Here is a 27,527-nt window from a genome sequence, read left to right on the forward strand (position 1 = left end):
TCCTGGTCTAAGATTCTCTGAGTCAAGGCATGACCAGATATTTCACTTGTGTTCATTCATTCGCAGTCTTTTTAAAATTTAATTTTTAAAAAATTTATTGAAGAATATCACTCATACATCAACATACATAAACAGTAAGTGTATAGTAATAATTCCGAACTTACAAAACAAACATATATAACATCATTCAGGACTCTCATAACTCACCCTACCACCAATACCTTGTATTGTTGTTAAAACATTTTTAACTAATGATTAAAGGGCATTGTCAAAATATTACTACTTACCAAAGTATTTTTCCTCCAACCCACCCTATTATTATTATCTTTATATCATTTATGTATGAACATACATAAGCAATAAGTGTATAGTAAAAGTTGTGAACTTACAAAGCAAATATGCATAATATCATACAGGGGTCCTATGACTATATTACAGTAGCACCCTGCCCCTCCCCGCCCCCCAAAGCCAGGGGTTGATCCAAGCAGTTTATTTTTTTTCAAATGAGGGAGGTACTGGGGATTGAACCTGGGACCTCATACATGGGAAGCAGGCGCTCAACCACTGAGTTTTATCTGCTCCCCCCAATTAGTTTTGCTGCATGAAAAGATGGAGCAGGTTTGTGTTCGTTATACACTTAAGACTTGTGTTAAGACTTGTGTTGTGTTAACAGCTTAGGTACATCTCTGCTCATTGTTAAAGTCTAGAGCAGCATAGGCTGTTTTGTAGAAGTTACTGGATATTTTTCCATTTCGAATCTCTGGTTCAGAGGCCAGAGCTGAATAATAGTGTTTAGCTGCTCTCCTGGCTGCTGAGCCTCATTGGGATCAGTAGCCTGCCTCTGACCTTACTACCAGCCTTTTGGTAAATCAGAGGTCCAGATTTCTGCTGGATGCTGAGCAGGCTGAAGTCCTGCTGGACAAAAACACAGCAGTGAGTAGTTATAAACATCCTTGTGGCAAGGCTTGATTTCCTCACCGACGAAACTCCAGGGCCAAAGGATATAGGGAATTTGTCTCCCCTGGGTGGGTAGCGAAAAAAACATCCGGTTGCCAAGGGCCGGCTTGCTTCAATTATACCTGCTTCTCAGGATAGTGATCGAGGAGAAAAAAACTATTCTGGGAGCATTGGGGAGTGTAGCAGCCTCCTCTGCAAAGGTCTCTCGTACTTTATAAGTTTTGGCTCCTCCATGAGCAGCTAAACCTCTTAGGAATATAGAAAGTATTTACCCACCTGGTTCTAAATTAGGGTCTTTAAAACCTCAGCTCCCTAATACTGCTCCGTTAAAACAGTTCTCTCCCTTCCATTAGCTTTCATAGTATATTCCTGTCTCCTAAGCAGCTCTGAAAAGTCATACAACTTTAGAGACTTGGTTTGCTCATGTGGAAGGGAATCCCAGGCCCAGAGAGGTTAGATGACCTGTTGAAAGTGACACAGCTTATCTAAGGTAAAGCTGGAACCAGAACCCATGGCTCCTGTTTCCTTATTCCAGTAAGTTCTTCTGCTGCCTCAGTGCTTCTCAACAGATGCTGTGGTGGCATGTTCCCAGCCGCACCAGAATGGTTTTGAAAATAAGATTAAAGTTGCCATGCAGAAAGTCATATGACAGGAGAGATGGAGCAAACAGTTACTATTTTAGGATTTTGTTTTCCTTTGAGTTATAATGGCTGTTTGTGGTTTGGCAGGCTGGCATAGCCAGGGTGGAGACTCACAAGCCCCACCTTCTTGTCTCTGCTACACTCTTGACTGTGTGATGAGGCCAAACAAGGCCTTGTCTTTCCCTGATTACAGGTTCTTCCTGGGCAAGGGATCAGAATAATTCCCACTTTTAGCCCATTTTACAGGACTCTGGAAAGGATTAGGAAGTCTACAAAGAGAACTAGGAGAAAGTTGGTATATAAATAGCAATTTTTGGTGTATCTTGATTTTCATTTTTATTGAAGTATAACTTATGGTAAGGTAGACAAGTCTTAAGTGTATAGCTAGATGAATTTTTACAAATGCATATATCCATGTAACCACCTAGATCAAGGTATAGAATATTTCTAACACCTTAGTCTTGATGATACTTTATTCATTTTTAAATACTGTTTATTTTTTAGAACAGTTGAGAACTGCAGATAGTATAGAAAATTTCCATATACCCACAGCCAGTTTCCCCTATTATTAACATCTTTGATTGTAATGGACACTTATTGCAGTTAATGAACCAATATTGATACATTATTTATTAACTAAAATCCATACTTTATTTTGATTTCCTTTTGAGATAGCTGGGCAGGATTGAACCTTTTATGTGAGAAACTGGTGCCCAACCACTGGGCCATATCACCTCTCCTGAGTTGGTTTATTTGTTTGCTTTTTTGTTTGTAGGAGGTATTTTCAGAACCTGAACCCAGGACCTCCCATGTTGGAAGCAGGCACTCAGCTGCTTAAGCCACATCCACTCCCCTCCTTTGTTTTTTTATCAGGTATCTTTTTTTCCTTAACATTATTATTAACTAAAGTCCCAACTTTATTTGGATTTCCTTAGCTTTTTCTTTTTTTTAAAGATTTATTTATTTATTTCTCTCCCCTCCCACCCTCTCACCCCAGTTGTCTGTTCTCTGTGTCTATTTGCTGCGTCGTCGTCTTTGTCCCCTTCTGTTGTTGTCAGCGGCATGGGAATCTGTGTTTCTTTTTATTGTGTCATCTTGTTGTGTCAGCTCTCCGTGTGTACAGTGCCATTCCTGGGCAGGCTGCACTTTCTGTTGCGCTGGGCGGCTCTCCTTAAGGGTGCACTCCTTGCGTGTGGGGCTCCCCTATGCGGGGGACACCCCTTCGTGGTACAGCACTCCCCGTGCACATCAGCACTGCGCATGGGCCAGCTGCACACGGGTCAAGGAGGCCCGGGGTTTGAACTGCGGACCTCCCATGTGGTAGACGGACACCCTAACCACTGGGCCAAGTCCGCTGCCACCTTAGTTTTTTTCAAATGTCCATTTTCTGTTCCAGGATCCCATCCAGGATACCCCATTACATTAAGTTGTCGCATCTTTTTTAATATATGTATAATTTTAAAATTTATTTTTTATATCTGTCCTGGCTTGAGTCTTTTGTGGACCCCAGGAAATTATGTTCTTAAGCTAAGCCATTCCTGTGCCTCTAAACAGGGGTTCTTAAACCATTTTTATTTCATAGACCCTTTGCCAGTCAGGTGAAAACCATGGACCCCTTACTAAGTCCACACTATATGGTGTATTACTTAATAACTTTATCACACCCACACCAACACATAACCACAAGAATATGTTTTTTAAAATTTTTGACTCAAGCTCATGGACCCCCCTGAAATCTTTCCAAGGACCCCTTGGTTAAGAATCCCTGCTCTAAACCTATTGTATATTGTGGGGACCGTTTAGTTAGATTCAGTAGGGGTCTTTTAATTAGATTGATTGAGTTAAGGGTCTTTGATGAAATTGTGGTACCCGTTGATTGGGTTGAAATCTGTTGGGAGCCATTGATTGGAGTATTTCAGTGAGGGTGGGTCTGGGCCCTCTTGCTGGAGTCTTATGGAAATGGGAAAACATGCAGGGACACACAGATGGAGAGAGCTGCCATTTTACCCTGCCATGTGAGAAAGGACTCCAGGATCACCTATAGGCGCAAAAAAAGAGAAACCCAGAGAGGCTGAAAGAGAGGCTGGAGGCTGTAATCAGCAGAGCAGCCTGAAGCTATAGAGACAGCCTGGAGAAAGGCAAGCCATATGCCTGATTATCTACAGCTGAGCTCAGGGAGAAAGTGAGTATGGAGGAGAAAGCAGAGTTCTGCCACCATTTTGTCCAGGATCTGCTGGCAGCTGACCTTTGGTGAACCAGCATCTCTGATGATGCCTTGATTTGGACATTTTCATAGCCTTGGACCTGTAAATTTTTACCCAAACAAATTCCCATTATGAAAACCAACCTGTTTCTGGTATTTTTGCATTAGCATCCTTTAGCAAACTAAAACAATATCAATATTATGGGTTTTTCAATTAACACAAGACAACAACTACAATAATAAATCTGCTTTAGTTAGCAGTTATACTCCTCCCTTATTTTTGTTCATTCCTTAGTCTTTTTTTTTTTTTAAGATTTATTTATTTATTTCTCCCCACCACATTGTTTGTGCTCGCTGTCTACTCATCTTCTTTTTAAAGAGGTACTGGGAACTGATCCCAGGGCTTCCCATGTGTGAGGGAGGTGCCTAATCACTTGAGCCACTTCTGCTCCCTGTTTGTTGTGTCTCTCATTGTGGTTTTCTCACTGTGTCTCTTGGTTGTGTCATTTCACTGCATCATCTTGTTATGTCAGCTCACCATGTCAGCTCGCTGTTTTACTTGTCTTCTTTAGGAGACACCAAGAATTGAACCTGGGACCTCCCATGTGGTAGGCCTGAACCCAGCTGCTTGAGCCACATCTCTTTCCCCATTCCTCAGTCTTGACGGATATGTGATGATGTCCATTTTGACTGCTTCTGGCTGAGAAGGGACATAGATATTACGGGGCTTACAGCTTTTGGGATGGGGCCGGTCCATCATCATCATTTTGTTAGTTGTCCAGGACAAACCTGAAGAACTGGAGAATAGGAGTTGGCTGCACATCTACTGTGTTTCAGGGCTCAGCCAGCATAGGAACAATCTGAAGAAATATGAGAACAATCTGAGAAATATGCTTAGGAACAATCTGAGAAATTGAAAATTATCGGTTCAAATAAAAGGAGAAGAATCATGATTAGAGGATTTATAAATGAGTGTAACTATGTTCTATTGGGGAAATAGCTTTTCATATATTCCCAGGTAGAGCCCGCTGAGGGGGTGTTACTTTCATGTGGCCATGTGGCTTGCCTTTGGTGTCTGGACATCCCCAGGGCCCTCAGGAACACTTTAATTTGAGTCTTTGTTTACTGTGGCAGTTTGAAGTCTGGCTGAGACCTGCATAAGTGTAACTTCCAGAATGACCTCCTGATTCACTTTGAAATCTCTTGTTTTTTTGTGATTTATGTATCTATAAAAAACAAAAAGGTAATTTATTAAAAAATAAAAATTAAAAAATTAAAAAATATCTTGGCTGTAAAAACTCTATTGATGATTTATATAGCAGCTCAGGACTTGAAGAGAGAGCAGTATTTGTTTACTGTGGCCCCTTAAGAATCTGAGTCCATTATATTATCCTTCTGTTACTCATTCAACATGTTTCCTGAATATGTAGTGTAGAGTGCTGTGCTAGGTATAGTATAGGTAACTTATAGAGAAATGAGTAAGAATTGGGCTCCCAGTCCATTAGATTAGGATCCTAGTATCCAAGGGAGAAAGTAAAAAGTTCTGGGAAAGGAAAGGGTGTTTGTATTTATGTAGACAGAATTTTCCCTAGTCCAGTTGTTGTCTGTAGATAAAGAAGGGAGCCCCATTGTGAACCACAGCCCCTTCTCAGTCAGTTCTTTGCATTTTTCAGACCATGTTGGATACTTGGAGAGGTGCAGGCCCATCTGAAAGTCCACATCTGTGGCATTAGCTCAACCTTGCCTTCTCCTCTGGGAAGCAGGAGTGAACTCTGGGCAGTATGGAAGAAAGCAAAATAAAGGCACTCCTTCTTTGGCCCCTGGCTCTGAGGAACTGACTTCCTTCTCTCAGAGTTTAAGACTTATAAAACTTGTGAGTTAATTTTGACTTAAATTTCTCTGCCCCCTTTGGTTGAATAGTTTAAAACATACACTTTCTATTTTTAAGTAAAAGCAGACTCAGGAAGGACTTTCAGATCTTTTCGCGTGTGAGAAACAAATTTTTTTTGTTCTTATTGTTTTTTAATTGCTAACAAGAGCATATGACTCTCTGGTTGGTAGGAAGGAGGGAGGGCTTGTCTAGAGTAGAAGCAAGATGATCCTTTTCTTTAAAGGAAGAGTCTCCCGAGATAGTCAAGGCAGTGCCTAAGCTGGGGTCAGCATGAAGAGATAACACCCTAGGACATCTGAACATTACAGCGCTACATCTTGGTAGATGTGGAGACGGTCGATAGCAGAGGAAGAAGGGTGGATGGCTCAGCCTGGTTGAACCCTATTAGGGTTCTGATGAGTTACAGTGCCTTTGAAATATTAAGGGACTTGAGAGATCATCTGGGTCCATCCTCCCATTCCCATTTTATAGATGAGGACTGAAACTTTGATTTAACCAGAGCTGTCACCCCTGGAGCCCCCAGCAAGGGGTATGGGAGCTCCTGTGGCCAGGATTAAGGATTCCTGAAGGATGGAGAAGCTTCCGTACTTATTCTCCTTATCTTTTTGTTTTCTGGTTGATTACTTTGTTTTCTGGTTAATTCTGACATTCCTTTTTTTTTTTAAGATTTATTTTTATTTATTTCTCTCCCCTCTCTCCCGTTATCTGCTCTCATGTCCATTTGCTATGTGTCCTTTTGTGTCTGTTTGCATTCTTGACAGGTGGTATGGGACTCTGTGTCTCTTTTTTGTTGTGTCATCTTGCTTTGTCAGCTCTCTGTGTGTGGGGCCACTTCTGGGCGGGCTGTGCTTTTCACGTGGGGTGGCTTTCTTTGCAGGGCACATTCCTTGTGTGGGGGGCTCCCCTACGCTGGGAATACCCCTGTGTGGCATGGCACTCCTTGAGTGTAGCAGCACTGCGCGTGGGCCAGCTCACCACATGGGCCTGGAGGCCCCGGGTTTGAACTCTGGACCTCCTATATGCTAGGCAGATGCTCTCTCAGTTGAGCCACATCCACTTCCTTTATATTCTTTTCTGAACAATCAGATTATAATCTAGTGCTGTTGTTTATCATTCATTGAATAGAGACTCTTGTGTTTTGGTTTCTGATAATTCTCTGTAGTTGGAAGTTAGTGCTCCAAATCTCTCTCTTTCTATATATATATATAGCTATGACCTACAGTGTTCAGCAGGAAAGATCAGATAGCAAACTCAAGAACCAGATCCATTTTTACTTTTTGGATTTATTTGGCCAAGATTATCATTGAAGCAGAAGGATGCTGAAGTTTGCTTTCTGCCATTAATTAGCTATTTGACCCCTCTGAGCTTATGTCCTCATCTGTAAAATGGGAATAATTACAGTAATCAGGGCTCTGGAGTCAGATAAACTGGGTTTGAATTCAAGCCTATCACTTGCTAACTGCAGTCTCCAGCAAGTTATTTAACTTTTCTGAGACTCATTTTCCCATCTTATATTGAAGGGAAAGGAAATAAAAGTTTATTGAGTACCTATTTTCAGGTATTGTGCTGCCTTGTTTCCACACAATGGTCTGGTGAAATACGGATATTATTATCTCCATTTTACACATGGACAGTGAGGCTTAGAGAGATAAGTGACTTTCCCAAGGTTATCCAGTTGATAAGTCTTGGGAAGAACCTTTTAGAAGTGACTATTATGTAACTTCCTGAAATAGGATTTTTTTTCTTTTTTTTTTTCTTTTTTTGCCCAAAAAGAAAGTTATGTTTTATTGTAAGCTGTGCACAGGATACAGGATTTTTTTTCTTATACATTCTGATTCAACTAATAGTTGTTGAGCCTTTCCCAGGTGCCAGGCATTTTAGTTCATGCAAGGATTATGTTATTGTCTTATCATCATTTTATAGCTGAGGAAATTAAAGCTCAAGGCGTGCCAAGGTCACACAGATGTAAGCAATGGAGCCAGGTTAGACGTTGGCCAGCCAGACTCCCGCCTTGTGGTGCTTGAGAATTTTGTGGTGCCTCAGAGTTACATGGTGCCTCAGAATTATGTGGCTGTGGTTCACTTGTTTCGAGCGATTGTTGATACAAATGAATTCTATTCCAGCATTAGAATTTGGTTAGTTCCAGGAAATTCATTGAGTTGAGATTTGACTTGAATTACAAAATAATAAAAAGTATGGGGGTAGGAGTGAGGAAAGGGCCTTCTTGGTATTATTAATATGTCTGCTCAAAACCTTTGCAAAGAGAAGAAATATAGAACTGCCATCATTATCTCTGTTATGTTCCCAGGAGGCTGGAGCCTAGAACAGATTCCTCAGTTCTTCTCATTGACTCTGGGAGGTAGACCTGCAATCGTGCTAAAGTTTCATAAATGAAATGAGGCCTGATAAGGATGAAAGTCTCAATAGAGGCTTTCCCAAAGTTATGAGGATCTCAGAATGTCATTGGGGTTTTTATACCATGGAGGTAGTTTCTTTTTTTGTTTTTTGTTTTTCCACTTTTTTATTTTTTAAAAGATAGATCCATTACATAAATGTTACAGATAATATATAGGGGATTCCCATATGCCCTGCTCCTCACACCTCCACATTTTCAACATTTCAACATTAGCAACATTTTTTATCAGTGTGGTACATTCTTTGCAATTGATAAACACATTTTGGAGCATTGCCACTAAGCATGGATTATAGTTTACATTGTAGTTTACTCTCTTTCCCATTTGTGTAGAGGTAGTTTTAAAACTTTTTTTAGGTGCCAGACCTGGTTCAAATAAAATCTTACATGAAGAAGCAATGAAGGCAGTCCCTTGGGCAGGTTAAATCTTTGCTGCATGGCAGAAAATGCACAGTTGTTTGGGGAACCTCTAAAACATTTTTCCCAAGCGCAAGGGCCCTTGACAACCAACCACTGGCCAAGGCAGAGTGTCTGACCAGACCTTAGACAATGCTTCGTCCTTGCTCATTCAGATGACATGAGGGCTTGAACACCTTATCTTATGCCAGGGACTGGGTGCCTTCTCCTACCCCAGGAGGTTCACTGCACTGTTTGAGGGTGAGGAGAGCAGGCATCAGCCACAGTACACATCAGTGCTTTGGGGCAGCCTTCAGCAAAGTATGATTCTGCAGAAGGGTCCTACCCCAGCCTGTGGAGAGTGGGGGCGATTGGGAAAGGCTTCCTAGAGATACTGCTGTCTGGATAGCCCTGAAAGACCAGTGGGAGCTAGCCAGATGAGGAGTGAGAAGGGCACTCTGGCGAGAACTGGAAGCAGCCCAGTCAGAGGAAGATGTAGAGGAGAAAAGCCAGTAAAGAGTTTTCTAGGCAGGGGAGTGGAATGTTAAAAGTCTGTGTTTTAGACAGATGACAGTGGAGAAGGAACCAGAGAGGCCATTCCCCATCCCCCATCCACACTCACTGTCCCCTGCTCCACTCTTCCCCAGCTCACACAGCCCAACCCACAACCTTACGAGCAAGTACCCACCTTACGAGCAAGTACCCAACACGGTCCCTTCCTCCTAGGAATACTTACCCAGTTGACCCCACACAGGGCTCTGGCTGTACTCTGGACACAATCTTACTACTCCTTGGTTCTGATTGCCCCAGCTGCTGGGAGGGCTGAAGAGCTAGGGGCTGAGACTTAGGCTGATGGTCTGTTGGTAGAGAGGTTTGTCTGAAGAGAGGAGGGGCAGCAAATTGCTATGGGAGAGGAGGTGGGAAGTGCTAGTGCCACCCACCTCCTCAGTCAGGAAGAGTTTAGAAATGAGAGGCAAGTTCCCCCAAAAGTAGAGAATTGCTAGTTCTTGAGGAAGGGGTATGTGTGTGTATATATGTATGTGAAAAGGACTTTAACCAAACTCCTACCATATCTCCTATCACCTAGGTGGACTGTGTAGGGGGATGTAAGGGAAAAAATTACCCTGTCTTCTGGAGTACCCTTTTGCCCCACTCTCTTCTTCCTTTTTGCTCCAAGATACTTAGAACCTTCCTTGTATGCACCTTCCCACCATGGTACAGGATCTGTGACTGGGAAGCAAGGGGAGGAGGGAGGTTCCCATTTGATTCCTGGGAGGCAGGGTGGCCTTCTATCATCCAAACTAAGACATTTTTGAGAGTATAAGGGGTACTATTAAAAATTACTCTGGGTCCACTGGTATGAACTGGGACTGTCCCAGGAAAACCAGGAGGTATGGTCAACCTCCTGAAAGCTTGGCAACAACCCAGCACAAAAGTTGCCAAAGGGAAAAGCAGCTAGAAGAAATGATCAGTTCTGTTATTATTACCCTGGAGGCAGGAAGATGTATGTGGAGGCTGTTGTGGTGGCAAAGGCATGAGGGAAGCTAGGGGTGCCAGGGTTGGGAGATGGAAATAGTAAGGAAGTAGACCTACAGAACTTGGCAGACCAATAGAAAACTCCAGGTAGATCCTCATCAGGAAGCCCTGGCTTTGGGAATGTTGTCACTTTCTTTTTTTCTCAAGCTCTCTAGTTTTTTTTGTGTGTGTATGTGCATGTATATTTTAAATTGTGGTAATATATATGTAAGAAAATTTACCCTTTTAATCATTTTAAGGGTACAATTCAGTGGCATTAATTACATTTACAGTGTGTTATCATCACCATCATCCATAACCAAAACTTTCATCACCCCAAACAGAAACTTTGTACCTGTTAAGCAATAGCTTCAAAATTTCTCCTTCCCCAGCACCTGGTAACCTCTAATCTGCTTTCTGTCTCTCTGAATTTGCTTATTTTAGATGTTTTCATGTAAGTGAAATCACACAATATTTGTCCATTTGTGTCTCACTTCTTTCACTTAGCATGATCATTTCAAGGTTCATCCATGTTGGTAGCATGTACCAGAACTTCATTCCTTTTTATGGCTGAATAGTATTCCATTGTGTGTAGCTCCCTAATTTTTAACTCTTTGGTAGATGGTGGACCCTTTTAAAAATACAACAGGTGCCATATGTGAAATTTCATATGATGTGTTAGGGATCCATGGACCCCAGGTTGAAAATCTCTTTTCCAGCTTCTCTCCTTTCCTATTTCTTGTTTTTTATTTCATTTTTTGAATTGGCCAATTTGCTTTTAGTCACAGGTGACAGAATGCCAGCTCATACTATCTTACTCTGCAGAAGGGGGATTTACTGACTCACATGACTGTGGGAAAGAACAGTATGGAGCTGGTCTCTCTGCGTGTTGACTTAATTCATACTAACTTCCCATAAATCTGGGCCATGGCTACAGGATACTCCTGCTGATAACTTTTGGTCCTGGCAGGAAGGAGTCTCTACCTACCCCCCCAGCCCCCCATTTTTTCCCTAAGCCTGGTAGAAAAATCCCAAAGAAAAGATTCTGAATGGCTGCTTAGGTCATGTGCTCATGACTAGACCAATCACTGTAATCGAAGGCGGGTCTTTCTGTGGTCCAGCTTGGAGCACACCTCTCACCCTACCCTATGACTGGGAAGGCAGGGTCTGTTTGGAAAGGCTTGGGGCTTGAGGGGGTTGGACCTTAGGAAAACAATTGCCCCTGTACTTGATCGTACTCCCAGGTAACTTACCCTCACTGCTTCTGTTCATTCTTTGCCAACTCCAGCAGGGCTTGTTGGGGAGGGCAGGAACCTTGAGTTCTGATCCTTGCCCTACTCTTCTACCAACCTTTCATTTAGTAGGGTTTTACTGAGCACCTACTCTGTGCCTATACCTCCTTGGGCCTTAGTTTCCTCATCTGTACAAATGAGAGGATGAATTAACTCTCCACGTGTATGTTTGCCTAGCCACCCATGCTCCCCTGTATCCCAAGGATACAAGATCATTAGGACACAGTCCTGACCGTCAGGAGCTCACATTTCTAGTTAAATTACATGAAGTATGAAAATAGAGATATGAAATAGGGTTCCAGGACAAAGGTTTTGTGCCCCCATTTTTTTGTGAACCACTGTAGCAGTTTGATAAGGTTATGAATTCCAAAAATAGATATTGGATTGTGTTTGTAATCTAATCTGTACTTGGGCCTGATTGAGTTATGATTAGGGCTTTAATTGGGCCCTGTCATTAGAGCATTGCATCCCCACCCCTTGGTGGGTGGGGATTCACAGATAAAAGGCATAGCAAAGGACAGAGTTATGGGTTTCTGATGTTGGCGTTTTGATGTTGGAGTGTGATGTTGAAGTCTTAAGTTGGAACCCTGGGGAAAGAGACAGAGCCATTCGCCTGATAGTCTACAGCTGACCTTGTGGAGAAAGGCAAAGCCTAGAGAACCTCATAGTCTAATGGCTGACCTTGTATAGGAAACAGAGGAGCTGAGCCCAGAGGAACCCAGAAAGCCTGAACCCTCACAGACATCACTAGCCATCTTGCTCCAACACGTGGAAATGGACTCTGGTGAGGGAAGTAACTTATGCTTTATGGCCTGGTAACTGTAAGCTCCTACCCCAAATAAATACCCTTTATAATGCACAACAGATTTCTGGTGTTTTGCATCAGCACCCCTTTGGCTGACTAATCCAACCACCTTTTCCCAGAAAAGGCTTCTCTTGTCCTCTATCCCTTGCTGCCATTTTGGCAAGGAGGGTGATTTGTCTATCTAACCCCCTTATCCTGTCTCCCAGATTCTAAAAGGAGAGAAGGCTGGTTTGGTTTTCCCTCTCGCTTTGCTTTTCTACCAAGTGCATACAAAAGTGTTTTTCTGCTGGCATTTCCTCACAAATGACCCCAGCTCCCAAACCTCTGTCGTCATCTCAGTTGCCAAGGTACTTTTATGCTTGCTCAGGCAGAAAGGGACTCTTGTTGGCAGAGATTCAGCTGGAAGCAGAGGAAGAAAAACCAGTTGGAAAAGAAATGTTGCACCCTAGCCTGGGAACGGAAACCAAGGGCAGGCTTGGTTTCCCCTTATTCCCAGCCAAGAACCTGGTCATTCTGTGCAAGCCCAGCGAAGAGCATCATCTAAGACCTGGCAGATTGGGGCAGGGGGATGGGGGGGTTGGTTCAAGTCCAGGCCTTCACCTCACTGGGTGAATCACAGTTTCAGTGCATAGTTATTAGTAATGCTTGCTGTCTTAATATTGCCTTAACATGGATGGAGAATAAACTGGCTTTTTCAGTTCTTTTTTGTTCGTTTTGAATAGTTGTATAAATGGTACTTAAATTAAAAGGTTCCTTCTTTCCCCTGCCCTAGCCACTCAGAGCCTGGTTGTGTGGGTAAGCCTCTTTAACTACTTACTCTTTATATGAGACTTTGTAAAACAGGAACATGTTCTCTGTCTCCATCTTGGGACTGCTTGGGTCATTGATGAGACCATGTCTCAAAGCTGTTCCCTAAATGTTAAGCCTTTTTAAAAAATATTGTTACATTGGAGTTATGGCATGTATGTAAACTTTAAAAATAAGTGCATACTTAAATACATTTTATTTTTTTTAAGTTTTTTTTTTAAAGATTTATTTTTTATATTTTTTATTTATTACTCTCCCCTTCCACCTCTTCCTCCCCCCCATTCCCCCCCCCCCCCCCCCCCGGTTGTCTGCTCTCTGTGTCCATTCACTGTGTGTTCTTCTGTGTCTGCTTGCATTCTGGTCAGCAGCACTGGGAATCTGTGTCTCTTTTTGTTGCATCATCTTGCTGCGTCAGCTCTCTGTGTATGTGGTGCCACTCCTGGGCAGGCTGCACTTTTTTTGCACGGGGCAGCTCATTACAGGGTGCACTCCTTGTACGTGGGGCTCCCCTACATGGCATGACATTCCTTGTGCACCTCAGCACTGCGCATGGTCCAGGAGGCCTGGGGTTTGGACCCTGGACCTCCCATGTGGTAGGCTGATGCTCTATCATTTGAGCCAAATCCGCTTCCCCTTAAATACATTTTAAAAAAGAAGCAACCAGTTACTAGGTCTAGTGATAATCTCTGCATTTACATACATATACCTGTATATTTACCTGATGCACACATAAGTGGTAGCAATTAGGTTACCTTTGACTCCTGCATTCTTTAGTTTTGTAAGAAGTAATTTAGATTTGACCCACTCAGAAGTCCCTTGACTTCAGCATCATCCTATGGATTTAGAGAATGTTAATTAAAATTTCAGGTGTTATTTTGAATTTTGAAGCCCATAACCCTACAGAAAGAACTGGTGAGAATGGTTTCTCCCTCCCCACTGCCTCGATCTCAGCCACCCAGTTGCTCATGCCAGGAACTTGGAAGTCATTCCTGACTCCTCTGTTTCTTTCCCCTGAACATTTGATCAAGTTACACAGACCTGTGGAGTCTTCCCTCTTGGTGTCTCTCAAATTCATCTTCTCCTAGTCAACCCCTCTGTTGTGGCCTCAGTTCAGTTGCCAAGGTACTCTTAAGTTTGAAATCCAAAGCCTCTGGATTATTGCTGTGATTGCCAGTCCTTTCTACCCCCAGCAGCTAGAGGGATCTTTCTGAAATGTAAATTTGATCACATTCCAGTACTGCTTAGAATTTTTCAGTATTTTTCAGTGGCTTCTCACTGACCCTGGGATACAGTCCAAAAGCTCCTGAAGAAGTCATACAAGTCTGTTCTTGAGCTTCTCTTTTGGGCTTTTATCTCTCCTTGCTTCTTACCCCATTCTCTCATGTCTCTCTGTTCCTCCTGCTTGGGCTATCCATTACCATTCTTTTAATTGTACAGTAACCCCAAAGGTTAGGTGCCCCTCCTATAGGCTCCCACAGTTCCCTGTGTTTACCTCTGTTATATCATATTGTCCATCTCCCTGCTGGTCTCTGCATTCCTTGAGCTTTGGGACTGTATCTTTTTTTTTCTTTCTTTCTTTTGCTTGTTTTTTCAGGAGGCATGGAAACTGAACCTGGGACCTCCCATGTGGGATGCGGGCACTCAATTGCTTGAGCCATATATGCTCCCAAGACTGTATCATTTTTTTTTCTGGTTCCCTAGCAGTGTCACAAGCAAGGTGTAATTACTGATAGAGTAGAAGGAGCATGGATTTGGGTCATTCAAGGAATTTGTTCGTTTCATTTAAGTTGTCAAATGTATTAGCATTAAGTTCATAAATTATCTCATTATCCTTTTAAAATCTCTGGAATCTGTGTGATATCATATCTCTCATTGATATCTTTTTTTTTTTCAAATCAGTCTGGTTCTGGCTAGAAGTGTATATTGATGTTCTCAGATCCAGCTTTTTATTTTATTGACTTTCTCTATTGTTTGTTTTCTATTTTATTGATTTTTGCTTTGGTATTTATTTCCTTTCTTTTGCTTACTTTGGTTTCATTTACTTGATTTCTAGTTTTTTTTAGGTGGAAGCTAAGGTCATTGATTGGAGACCTTCTTTTTGGCTAAATGTGCTTTATATTTCTAAGTAGTAAGTAGCATCCTCCAAATTTGTGTTCTCTTTTCATTTTCATTCAGTTCAAAATAGTCTTTCATTTCTCCTTTCATTTTTTGATCCATGGGTTATTTGAAAGTGTGTCTTTTAGTTTTCAAATATTTGGAGATTTTCCAGAAGTCTTTCTGTTTATGAATTAATTCCATTGTGGTCAGAGAAGATACTTTATATGACTTGAATCCTTTATAAATTTATTGAGACTTGTGTTGTGTCCCAGAATACAGTCCATCTGGGTAAATATTCCATGTGCACTTGAACAGAATTAGTGAGTGTTCTGCTGGTGGCGTATTCTATAAATGTCAATTAGGTCAAGTTTGTTGCTGTTGAAGTCCGTTTGTGCTGTTCAAGTCTTCAATATCCTTCCTGATATTGTCCATTCATTCTATCAATTGTTGAGAGAGGGGTATTGAATCTGACTATAATTGTGGATTTGTCTATTTCTCCTTGCAATTCTTCCTGTATTTTAAAACTGTTAATTAAGGCATCGTCAGAGATGCTGTCTCACGGAAGGTTGATGGCTGCTGCTCCTCGACTCCTGCCATGTGGCAAGACACAATGACGATTTTGTTGTTCTGGATCTCTGCCTTCTCCTTCAGGCTTACTTTCTCCCTGAGCTCAGTTGTGGGCAATCGGGCATACGGCTGCTTACCTCTCATCTCCTCCAGGCCTCTCTCAGCCTGTCAGGATACGTCTTTCTCTGCCTCTGTGCTCCGCTGACTCCAGCCTCTGGCATCTGGGACCTCTCTCTCAGTGTCTCCTTCATTGCTCTGTCTCTGCAGCTTTTTCTCTCTCTTGTTTATAAAGGACTCCAGCAAGAGACCAAGACTGAGACCTGCCCTGGGTCTTGCTTCACTGAATTAATCAAATGAAAGGGTCCCACACCCACAGGAATGGATTAGCTTCAAGAACATGATCTTTTCTTGAAATATTTTTTCATCTACCCCCCCTGCTTTGTAGATTCCAATTGCGTGTATATTAGGCTGCTTGAAGTTATCCCACAACTCACTGAACCTTGGTTCATAATTTATTCTTTTTTCCTCTCTGTATTTCATTTTGGATAGTTTCTATTGCAGTATCTTCAAGTTTACAAATCTTGTGCAGTGTTTAATCTGTTGTTAATCCCATCCAGTAATTTTAATCTCTACAAGTTCAATTTGAATCTTTAAAAAATATATATAGCCTTTCCTTAACTTTTTGGACATATGAAATACAGTTATAACTGTTTTGATGTCCTTGCTAATTCTAACATCTGTGTTAGGTCTGAGTTGCAATTCATTGATTTTTCTCCTCATTATGGGTAATATTTACCCGCTTTTTTGTAAAGCCTGGTAATTTTTTTTGTTGAATGCCAGAGATTATAAATTTTACCTCATTGAATGCTGGATATTCCTGTAAATATTCTTTAGCTTTGTTATGCACAGAGATACTTTCCTTGATAACAGGTTGTCCTTAGGGCCTTTTAATATTTGAAGCTTTATTAGGTGTTTATCTAGTGTAGGACTGTTGAGACAAGACCTTCTATTGAGATCTATTGAAACAAGACTCTCCTGAATACACTACTCACTGCCTCGTGAATTATGAGGAGCTGGCACTATAACTGGCCCTGTGTGAGCACCTTGTACTATTCTGCCTAATCCATACAGTGGTTCTTTCCCCAGCCTCCAGTAGTTTCTTCACATGTGTTGATCACCTGACTACTTAAGGGGAACCCACTGTAGATTAGAGTTGCCTCTCTGCAGTTCTTTTTTTTCTAGTATTTTCTCCTGTGAATCTAGTTGCTTTGGTCTCCCCAGACTCTCAGCTCTGTCTCCTTAACTCAGGAAGCTTGCTGGGCTTTGCCTGGGTTTTCCCTCTGCACCATGGCATGGAACTCAAAATAATAAGCTGGGGTGATTGGAGGGCTCACCTTGTTTGTTTCTCATCTCTCAGGGATCACTGTTCTTTTTTGGTGAAACCCAGTGTCCTGAAACCATTGTTTCATATATTTTCTCTGTTTTTTTAATTATTTTAGGTAGAAGGGTAAATCTGGTTCCTTCCATTCCTATCTTGGCTGGAAGCAAGAGTGTGGATTTGAATCCTGACTCTGCCAGTTATTCACAAGCTTTGAGAATTTAGTAAGTTAATCTCTGCAGGCCTGAGATCTCCTCAACAGTAAAATGGGACCAATAAGATTAATTCCTTATTAAGAAAATTAAATGAAAGAATAAAACACAAGACTCTGAATGTTCTCTCATGTCTTTCTTTTCCTCAGTAGCTCAGGTTATTATGTAAGAAAAGAAGAATCCAGGAGCAAGGCTTGAACTCCAACCATTAGGAATTGAGAAGAGGTAGGAAAGGATCTAGGAAAAAAAGCCCAGGAAAAAATGGTTGTGGGGGTGCAGGAGCCAGGATCTCCCTCAATGCTGGCAGGGAAGGAATTTCAGAGAGAGAAGTGTGCAGTGCCAGAACTTGTGAGGAGATGAAGGGGTGAGGACATTTGCGGTCACATTCTAACTGTAGTTACCTCTTCTTCCTGAGTGACGTTTGTGGCTAAGATTCAACCTGAGTGCTGTCTTCCTCTGCCCAGCAAGAGCAGTTGACTTCAGAGTCTGGAGGCAGTCTTGCACATTTCTAACTCAGTTCGCCAGGTAAAATAAAAGAGAGGCTGCTAATTTCATCGGATAGAAAAACTCAATTATTGAAATACTCAGGAAATAGAATGTATTGATGTTAATTACATTTTAAGGAACATACTGGTCAGTCAGAAAAAGCCTTTTGTGTTTGTTTTAATCCATTCGCTAGAAATTTCTGAACTGTATAGGTTCATATATCATTAGAGCTGGAAGACCTTAGAGGGGAAATCTAGTCCACTGTTCTCATATCCTCGATGAGAAAGGAGTCTGAGGCCCTAACAAGGGGAGGGTTCTTGCTCAGTGACAACTTAGTCATGGTAGAATTATCTAGAATAGAAGCTGGATCCAGAACTACAGGGCTGTGTTGCAGCTTTTATAGAGTCACAGGTCTCTCCCATAGTAGTAGAAGGAGCACTCCCAGAGTGTGCAGAGTGCTGAGTTTGAATTTCTCCTTGGCATTATCTGCAACTTGGTAACCTTGAACAAATTGTTGAACCTTTGTGGCTTCAGTTGCCTATCTTTATTTTATTTTATTTTTTAAAGATTAAAAAAAAAAATTTCTCTCTCCTTCCCCCCCCCCGAGTTGTCTGCTCTTTGTGTCCATTCACTGTGTTCTTATGTGTCTGATTGTATTCTTGTCAGTGGCACCATGAATCTGTGTCTCTTTTTGTTGTGCCGTCTTGCTGCATCAGCTCTCTGTGTGTGCGGTGCCACTCCTGGGCAGGCTGCTCTTTTTTTGCATGGGGTGGCTCTCCTTACGGGGTACACTCCTTGCGCGTGGGGCTCCCCTACATGGGGGACACCCCTGCATGGCTTGGCACTCCTTTTGTGCATCAGCAGTATGCATGAGCCAACTCAGCACACTGTCAGGAGGCCCGGGGTTTGAACCCTGGACCTCCCATGTGGTAGTCGGATGCTCTATCCATTAGCCAATTCTCCTTCCCAGTTGCTTATCTTTAAGTTGGGCATAACCTTAACTGCCAGAATGCAAGGGATTGTACTCAATAATTCCCAATAGTGTCCTCCAAAACCTGAGATTAATGAGACACAAGTATTTACAGGGGCCAGTCAGGGCATATAAATGAGTAATATGGCCAGGTGTAAGAGGGTGGACAGCTGTGAGCACCGTGGTGAACTGGAGAACGCATGCCGCTTCTAAAATTGGGAGGGTGACAGGTGGCAGGGTGGGCTCAGTGCTCCTAGTTACTCTGTGTTTGCAAAGAAAGCCAAAAATCTGTGTTCTTGTGTGAAATATATAGCATTCAAATGCATGCATTAAGACATGCCTTAGCTAAGACATGGGACTATTAAGACATATCTGTAGGTTACACAGTTTGAGCCTCAGATAGATGCTTAAATGAAATTTTGCAGCCTGGCTGGTGTATATACAGGCTGTCTGGCTATGGCTATCAATAACCAAGGACAGGTCACTTTTCCTTCCCAGGACCCTAGTTCCCCCCATCCTGGTCCTGAGTTACCCTTATCTCCAAGAGCTATTCCCTGGCTGCCTGCTGTGTCTGAGAAGTGAAGCACCTCCTCTTCCTGTCCCAAGTGAACCCTAGTTTCAGCAGAGCCATGAAAAGTCATGAGCTGCCCTTCTGGGAGCAGAAGGGGGCAGCCACACAGGCTTTTGAACTCTTCCCCTGGGTGGTGGGACTTCCTCCCCTTGGCCATTTTCTCTTCCTCATTATGGCCCTGGGCCACTCCCATTGGCCCACTCTGACACAGTCTGATGCTTACCCTTGGGTCTTTGCTCCTTCCCTCCAGGTATGCTCACAGGGAGGTCCAAGGCTTACTGCTTATAAAACAAGCCCCTAGACCCTTGGTTTTATAGTTTTGTGAATCCCAGTGGGGGTTAACACAGGAAAAATAGTTTGCAAGTGACAGAAGTTTGAGAAATCTTGTTCAAGTTCCTGTAGCTATAGTCCCTGGGCCTTCCTAAGTATAGAGGGAAGGTCAATTTTGGTCCTGGGAAAAGATTTGAAGGCCATTATGAGGTGACAGGACAGAGGGTACTGAGCCCACTGTCCGCAGAAGAAATTACAGGACACAGCTGGGCATTATTGAGCGCCTTCTCCTTTCTCCTTATCACAGTACTGTCAGGAGCACAGAGATGTAGGTTCCACCCCTGAGGAGCTTATGGTCTAGCAAAGACACAGGGCAGGCATGTGAGGAGAAGGTATTATTCTTTAAAATAGAAAAAAATGCACTGCAAACTCCAAGACTATGTAGGATTTTCAAACTGAGTATAGAGAGGACAGTAAAATGGGTGGGATTTTTATCACATGTGCTTTTCTTTTTCTTTTAAAGATTTATTTTTATTATTTACCCCCTTGCCATTTGCTTGCTGTCTGTTCCTGTGTTCATTTGCTGCACGTTCTTCTGTGTCTGCTTATCTCCCTTTGTTATGTCATCTTGCTGTGCCAGCTCTCCATAGGGCACAGGTTATCAGCCTCTCTGTGGGTGCAGGCCAGCTTGCGTTCACAAGGAGGCCCTGGGACGTGAACCCAGGGCCTCTCAAATGGTAGACGGGAGTCCAATTGATTGAGTCTCATCCGTTTCCCCACATGTGCTTTTTTCTTTCCTTTAAAAAAATTTTTTTTGCACATGTGCTTTTTTTTTTTAAAGATTTATTTTTATTTCTCTCCCTTTCCTAGCACCCCCTCCCCGACAGTTGTCTACTCTCTGTGTCCATTCACGGTGTGTTCTTCTGTGTCTGCTTGTATTCTTGTCAGCAGCACTGGGAATTATGTTGCTTTTTGTTGCATAATCTTGCTTTGTCAGCTCTCCGTGTGTGCAGTGCCACTCCTGGGCAGGTTGCACGTTTTCGCACTGGGCGGCTTTCCTTACAGGGCACACTCCTTGTGTGTGGGGCTCCCCTACACAGGGGACACCCCTGCATGGCATGGTACTCCTTGCACACATTAGCACTGCACTTGGGCCAGCTCATCACACGGGTCAGGAGGCCCTGGGTTTGAACCCTGGCCCTCCCATGTGGTAGGCAGATGCTCTATCCATTGAGCCAGATCCGCTTCCCTACACATGTGCTTTTAATATTTATTTTTTTCAATTAGAGAAGTTGTGGTTTTACAGAAAGATCATGCAGAAAATATAGAGTTCCCCCATTATATACACCCCCATTATTAACACTTTGCATTAGAGTGGTACCTTTATTACAGTTCATGAGAGAATATTATAATTGTACTGTTAACTGTACAAGTTTACATTAGGGTTTACTCTGTTGTAGAGTCCTATAATTAAAAAAAAAAAAATTCTAGTAACATATATGCAACCTAAACTTTTCTGTTTTAACCCCATTCACATATAGAATTCAGTGCTAATTACAATGACAATGTTGTGCTATTATCACCACCATCCCTTACAAAAATTTTCCATCACCCCAAATAGAAATTCCATACCTATTAAGCATTGACACCCTATTCCCTACCTCCACTCTGGCCACTGATAACCTGTATTCTAGTTTCTGACTCTATGATTTGCTTATTCTAATTATTTCATATGAGTGAGGGCATGCAATATTTGTCCTTTTGTGTCTGGGTTATTTCACTCAACATTTATCACATGTGCCTTTTACCAATTTAAATCCACTAGGGTTTTTTGTTTTGTTTTGTTTTGTTTTCGTCAAAGGCTTTCACTGCCTGTGTTCATGATACCAGTAGGTGGGAGTTTCTGGGCAGACTGAGCTACCGCTGGATGTCTTTGGTGCCGGATTGAGTTAGTTTGTATAATCTGTGGGGTGGGGAAAGCATGGGAGGTTCAAGCAGAAGCAGGCCCAGCTGCCTGCTTGGTACACGGTAGGTGTTCTAACATGGAGTAAAGATGTGCCCTTTGCAGAGCCGCAGTCTGATTTTGATCCCAGGCCTGCTGCTGCCTAACAGTGTGGCCTAGGCAGGTATTAAATTCTTTGAGCTTCAATTTCTTGATCTGTCAAATGGGGCTAATTAAGTATCTATCTCATAGAGCCATTGAAAGAAGCCAACAAATATGTACAGCATCAACTGTGGTGTCTGGCACCCAGGAAACACCTAACGTATGTCAGCTTTTGTTATATAGTAGGATTCTTTTTTTTTTAATAGCAAATTTTCTTTTTTAAATGTCTTTTTTTAAAAAAAGATACATAGATCACAAAAAATGTTACATTAAAAAATTTAAGAGGTTCCCATATACCCCACCCCCCACTCCTCCACTCCTCCCACATCAACAACCTCTTTCATCATCTAGCACATGTATTGTGTTTGGTAAATACGTTCTGGAGCACTGCTACACTGCATGGATTATAATTTACATTGTAGTTCACACTCTCCCCCAGTCCAGTCAGTGGGTTATGGTAGAATATATAATGTCCTGCATCTATCCCTGCAATATCATTCAGGACAACTCCAAGTCCTGAAAATGCCCCCACATCACATCTTCTTCTCTCTACCTGCCCTCAGCAACTCCCGTGGCCACTGTCTCCACATCAATGATACAGTTTTTTCCATTGCTAGAGTAACAACAGTTCTATAGTAGAATACAAGTAAGTCCACTTTAATCCATATTCTGACCTGGTCTTCTGACACCAAGCCTCCTACTCTTTTTCTCTTTGCCCCCAGTGCTGGTAGGTGACAATCAGGACAGAATTAGAGAAGCTCTCATTGGCTAATGACCAAGGTGGTTTTAAATTATTTTTCCCAAGCTTTGTTGTACAGATGATGATTGGGGGGAAGGCGGGGGGGGTGGGGAGAGTGTTTTGTGTGCTTGTGTCATGTGGTGGGGGTTCCTTGCTAAATTTTTCCTACTTTTATTAAAATAGGCTCTGATTTTTTTTTTAAGATTTATTTTATTTATTTCTCTCTCCTTCCCCCCACCCCAGTTGTCTGTTCTCTGTGTCTACTTGCTGTGTGTTCTTTGTCTGCTTCTGTTGTTGTCAGCAGCATGGGAATCTTTGTTTCTTTTTGTTGCATCATCTTGCTGCTTCAACTCTCCATGTGTGTGGCATCATTCCTGGGCAGGCTGCACTTTCTTTCGTGCTGGGCGGCTCTCCTTACGGGGCACACTCCTTGTGCATGGGGCTCCCCTACGCGGGGGACACCCCTGCATGGCACGGCACTCCTTGTGCGCATCAGCGCTGTGCATGGGCCAGCTCCACATGGGTCAAGGAGGCCCCAGGGTTTGAACCGCGGACCTCCCATGTGATAGGCGGACGCCCTACCCATTGGGCCAAGTCCTCTTCCCCCCCTCTGCTCTTGATGCCAAGATTATAACTTAGCCAGTTGAGGTTTGGTGGGCTCACTGGTGCCATGTAGTACAGGCATGGTACTGAAAACTGCCCCTGCAGGAGAATGGGTTTCTTTGGCCTTTGTGAGAACCTTCATTGTTTTTACGGTGGGTCTTTCCTCATCCACATATACGGGTCAGAAGGCTGATGACCTCCAGTGGTCAAGCAAAGCAACTGGTGGCTTGAGGGCTGGGTGTGGTTCCCTGGCTGAGGGTGCCCTGAGCATCTGAGGTTCATTGGCATGGAGAATGAGCAAGGAACTCATCTGAATGCTTGCTGGCGGTAGGCAAAGCAGGACTTCCTCAGCCTCATTCTGCTCCCTGCCTGCCAGTAGCCCTGCCTTGACCAGGCTGCCCTGTATCCTTCAGAATTTTCACTTAGACTGGGGTCCTAGTATTGCATTTGTGTGTCAGTGTCCCCTGGAGTGTTTGTGTAGTTCACACCAAGAGTGGGAAAGCAGTAGTATACCTCCTTCCCTCCCAGCCATCATACATAATCTTTTGCTACATAAGTTCAAATGTAGAATCTTGGAACTTTGAAAAGACTAGACACCATCATTTATTTAGTGAGAGCATGTTACTGGGCCTCCTCCTTTCTGGTGCCTGATTCCCTCTACGATAGTAACAATAGTATGCAGTTAGGAGTTGTTAGCATCTTTTGAGATGTCCTGGGCTATTTGCCCTTATACCGAACACCCCCTGTTCAGGTAGGCAAACCTGCCCTCCTCAGCAACTCTTCAAAGAGACATCAAGTCTGCCTTTGCCTAGGAGAAAGGGATGGCCTATCTAGTATTGAACTGATGTGTTTTCTGAAAATGGTTGTTTCACGGTCACCAACAGATGCCTTTCAGAGTTGTTTCTGGGCCTGGATAAACGTCTTTTTGACTGTTTCTGTACTTCGGAGGATATCTCTTCTGGATTTCTCTTCCAAATAGCTGTTTGGAGAGTCTAATGAAGGAACTATCTGGAGACCACTGTTTATTTCAACATGGTTAGAGTTGTTTTTGCTTCAGCTTTCAGAGCCAATAAAGCTGGTTATTAGATTCTGTAATTGCTGCTATAATTACTCTCTTGGAGCCAGCAAAGGCATAATTAAATATGGAGATTCCAAGGACTGTTTTTCTCCTGTCTAAAAGCAACCTTTTAAACTTCTATTGGCCTGGTTTAATTTTTTTTTTTTTAAAGATTTATTTATTTCTCTCCCCTTCCCCGCCCCCCCCCCCAGTTGTCTGCTCTCTGTGTCTGTTTGCTGCGTGTTCTTGTTTTTGTCCGCTTCTGTTATTGTCAGCGCACGGGAATCTGTGTTTCTTTTTGTTGCGTCATCTTGCTGCGTCACCTCTCCGTTTGTGTGGCTCCATTCCCGCGCAGGCTGCACTTTCTCTCGCACTGGACGGCTCTCCTTATGGGGCGCACTCCTTGCGCATGGGGCTCCCCTACGCGGGGACACCCCTGCGTGGCACGGCACTCCTTGCGTGCATCAGCACTGCACGTGGGCCAGCTCCACACGGGTCAAGGAGGCCCGAGGTTTGAACTGCAGACCTCCCATGTGGTAGGTGGATGCCCTATCCACTGGGCCAAGTCTTCTTCCCTAGATTACAATTTTTAAAGCCATTGTGTTTGTGAATGATGCTGGGAGTTCTTCGGCAGAAAAATTCTTTGGACTCTTCTTTTAATATTTGGTTTAGATGAACTCCTTGTTAATTCGAGTACTTTAAAAAAATGTCAGAAAATTTGGGGAAGCGTAAGGCAAGACATTAAGAGCCAATATGTATTTATGCAAACATTGGCCTTGGTTCTTTAGATTTTGGCTATAAAAACAAGCAAATTGCTCTGTCAGAGAAAAGGTTGGGATGCAGGAAGTTTTATTTTAAGTAACAGTTTGCAGGAAGAGTGGGCATTTTACTTGTTTTGGATTTTGCCTCCTTTTAGCCTTTCATTTGCCTGAAGTAATTCTTTATCATGGAGCCACGGACTTGAGATACAGTGTGGTCAAAGTACTGTTAATATTTGTTTACACATATTCTTGCAGCCTAAATACTGACCCTGTGTCTGTTTTCAAGGTTATATTACACATGAACAATATTTGGGGATTTCGAAGGAAGAAAATTAATTGCATACCTTTTTCCCCTCCTAAGTTTTCAACTAATTGAGAAATATACACAGGAATTAGATCAGTGTTTAAAAAGAAAAATCACCTGTCCCTGCCAGATACCATCCTGAAGAGGTCACTGAGTGGAGGGGAGACCATGAACCCTGTAGGCAAGAGTGGAGGAGGCCCTGAAGTCCCACCTGGTTGGCTGCAAAGGGTTTCCCCATCTCAGAGAGGCAGCATACCTTATGGAGAGGAGGGAGGGAAGGGCAGGTGCGTATAGAGGGTCCTATTTTATAAGACAGGAAGAATGCAGGGAGAGGATCTTGCCACATGATTGCTCTAGCCACTGTTTCAACGAAATGTTATTTCCCTTCTGGGTCAGAAGTGCTTGGGAAGTAAAATATGTATGGCACCTCACAAGAAGAAACCTAGATAAAATATATGAAAAATTTATAAAACAAATGGAATTGGAGATTTAGTTTAATATATATTAAGCAGTTATGTTGTATCAGTCATCATGCTAGATGTTTGCAAAGATAAATAATATAGAAAAAAAATGTAATGAGAATTGTGGGAAGATGGCAGAGTAGGGAGCTCCAGGAATCAGTGCCTCCACCAGAACAACTATTAAACAGGCAGGAACTGTCTGAATCAATTATTTTGAAAATCCAAAGTCCAGTAAAGAAGGATACAGAGAAAATTAGCATGGCCCCTGCACAAGGATGACACACAAATTCGTGAAGCGTTTCCATATTTTTTTAATGTGGGTAAATGTGGGCAGTGTGGGAAGTGGGGCATATGGGAATCCCCTATGATTTTTTTTTTTAAGTTTTATTTTTTTCTCTCTCGTTCCCCGGCATTGTCTGCTCTCTGTGTCTGTTTGTGTGTGTTCTTCTGCATCCGCTTGTATTGTCAGGCGGCACCGGGAAACTGCATCTCTTTTTTGTTGCGTCATCTTGCTGTGTCAGTTCTCCGTGTGTGTGGTGCCACTCGGGTGGGCTGTGCTTTTTTCACGCGGGGCAGCTCTCCTTGCAGGGCACACTCCTTGTGTGTGGGGCTCCCCTATGTGGGGGCGCCCCTCCGTGGCTCAGCACTCCTTGTGCATGGCAATACTGCATGTGGGCCAGCTTACCACACAGGTTAAGAGGCCCTGGGTATCAAACCCTGGAATTGCTGTGTGGTAGGCAGACGTTCTATCAGTTAGCCACGTCTGCTTCCCCCTATGATTTTTATGTAACATTTATGTAATCTAAATATCTTTTTATTTATTTATTTATGATTATTCACACACACATATCCTCCCCCCCCCCTACTGCTTGTGCTCACTGTCTGCTCTCTGTTTCCATTCACTGCACATTTTTCTGTGTCTGCTTGTCTTCTCTTCTGAGCTTCTTGTTAGAAGGCACCTGGAACTGATCCTAGGACCTTCCAGCATGGGAGAGGGGCACTCAGTCACTTGAGCCACTCAGCTCCCTGGTTTTTTGTGTCTCTCACTGTCTCTCCTCTTTGTCTCTTTTTGTTCATCATCTTGTAGCACCAGCTCTCTATGCCATGCAGGCCAGCTCGCTTTCACCAGGAGGCTCTGGGAACTGAACCTGGGACCCTCTACATGGTAGATGGGGACCCAATCACTTGAGCCACATCTGCTTCCCTAAATGTCTTTTTTAAAAAGTGAAATTAAAAAAACCAAAAACGCAAAGTCCAGTAGAACACCATATGGTATCCAGGGAAGAGTGGGAGGAAGAGGTGGTAAATTGCAGTAAATACCAGTAAACTGCTTTCTCTTTGCAGAGGTTACTGTTGCTTGTTCCCCATTCTGACAGCAGGTGGCAGTGGGGTCTGGCTGCTGGTGTAGCTTGCTGGTGCCAGAAAGGGACATAAAAATCCAGTTCCCCAGGAGCGGATGTGGCTCAAGCTGTTGAGTACCTGCCTCCCACATGGAAGGTCCTGGGGTTCAGTTCCCAGTGCCTCCTAAAGAAGAAACAAACAGGCAGTGAACAGACAATGAGCAAAAACAAACAAACAAACAAAACAAAACAATGAGCAAAAATAATGCACAGATGAGTGCAAACAACGAGCAAGAACTGAGCAAACAGATGAGAGAGCCATCATGGGGAGGCAGGTACTACATTGTGAACATCATTCCATGTCAAATAAAGTATCGTTGGGGTGTGTGAAGGGACGGGGCACAGACTGATCCCAGACCACTGCTTTTGATTAGCCACTTCAGAACACAGAGTGTCCTGCTCTGAGGAAGGCCACTGTTTCAGTCTACCTTGGACAAAGTCAGCAGAGGAGATGTAAAGATAGTAGGCTTCTTCAGAGCTGTAAAGGACATTAAAGGCTTGGGTTTGTTCAGGTGTGATTTATGAAAGCACAGTTTTGGGGAGTCATGGAAGAAATGCCAGGTACCCATCCTGGACTTCCCCTCCTCCCCTCCCTTGGGCATTTTGGAACTGGTCAGTACTCCCTTT

The 27,527-nt window shown here is 43.0% G+C and overlaps 1 protein-coding gene and 1 non-coding gene across 2 annotated transcripts in view; both read left to right on the forward strand.

Annotated features, from left to right (window-relative positions):
* The window catches only part of CHMP4B (charged multivesicular body protein 4B), a 60,441-nt gene that overhangs the window by 17,242 nt on the left and 15,672 nt on the right, over positions 1-27,527 (forward strand). The gene's annotated exons all lie outside the window — the stretch shown is intronic.
* On the forward strand, positions 25,708-25,810 carry LOC111765146 (U6 spliceosomal RNA). The gene has a single exon (XR_002797562.1). It is a non-coding gene; the product is annotated as a U6 spliceosomal RNA (small nuclear RNA).

The sequence above is a fragment of the Dasypus novemcinctus genome, chromosome 24 (genome assembly GCF_030445035.2).
Source record: "Dasypus novemcinctus isolate mDasNov1 chromosome 24, mDasNov1.1.hap2, whole genome shotgun sequence".
NCBI classification, from domain to species: Eukaryota; Metazoa; Chordata; class Mammalia; order Cingulata; family Dasypodidae; genus Dasypus; species Dasypus novemcinctus.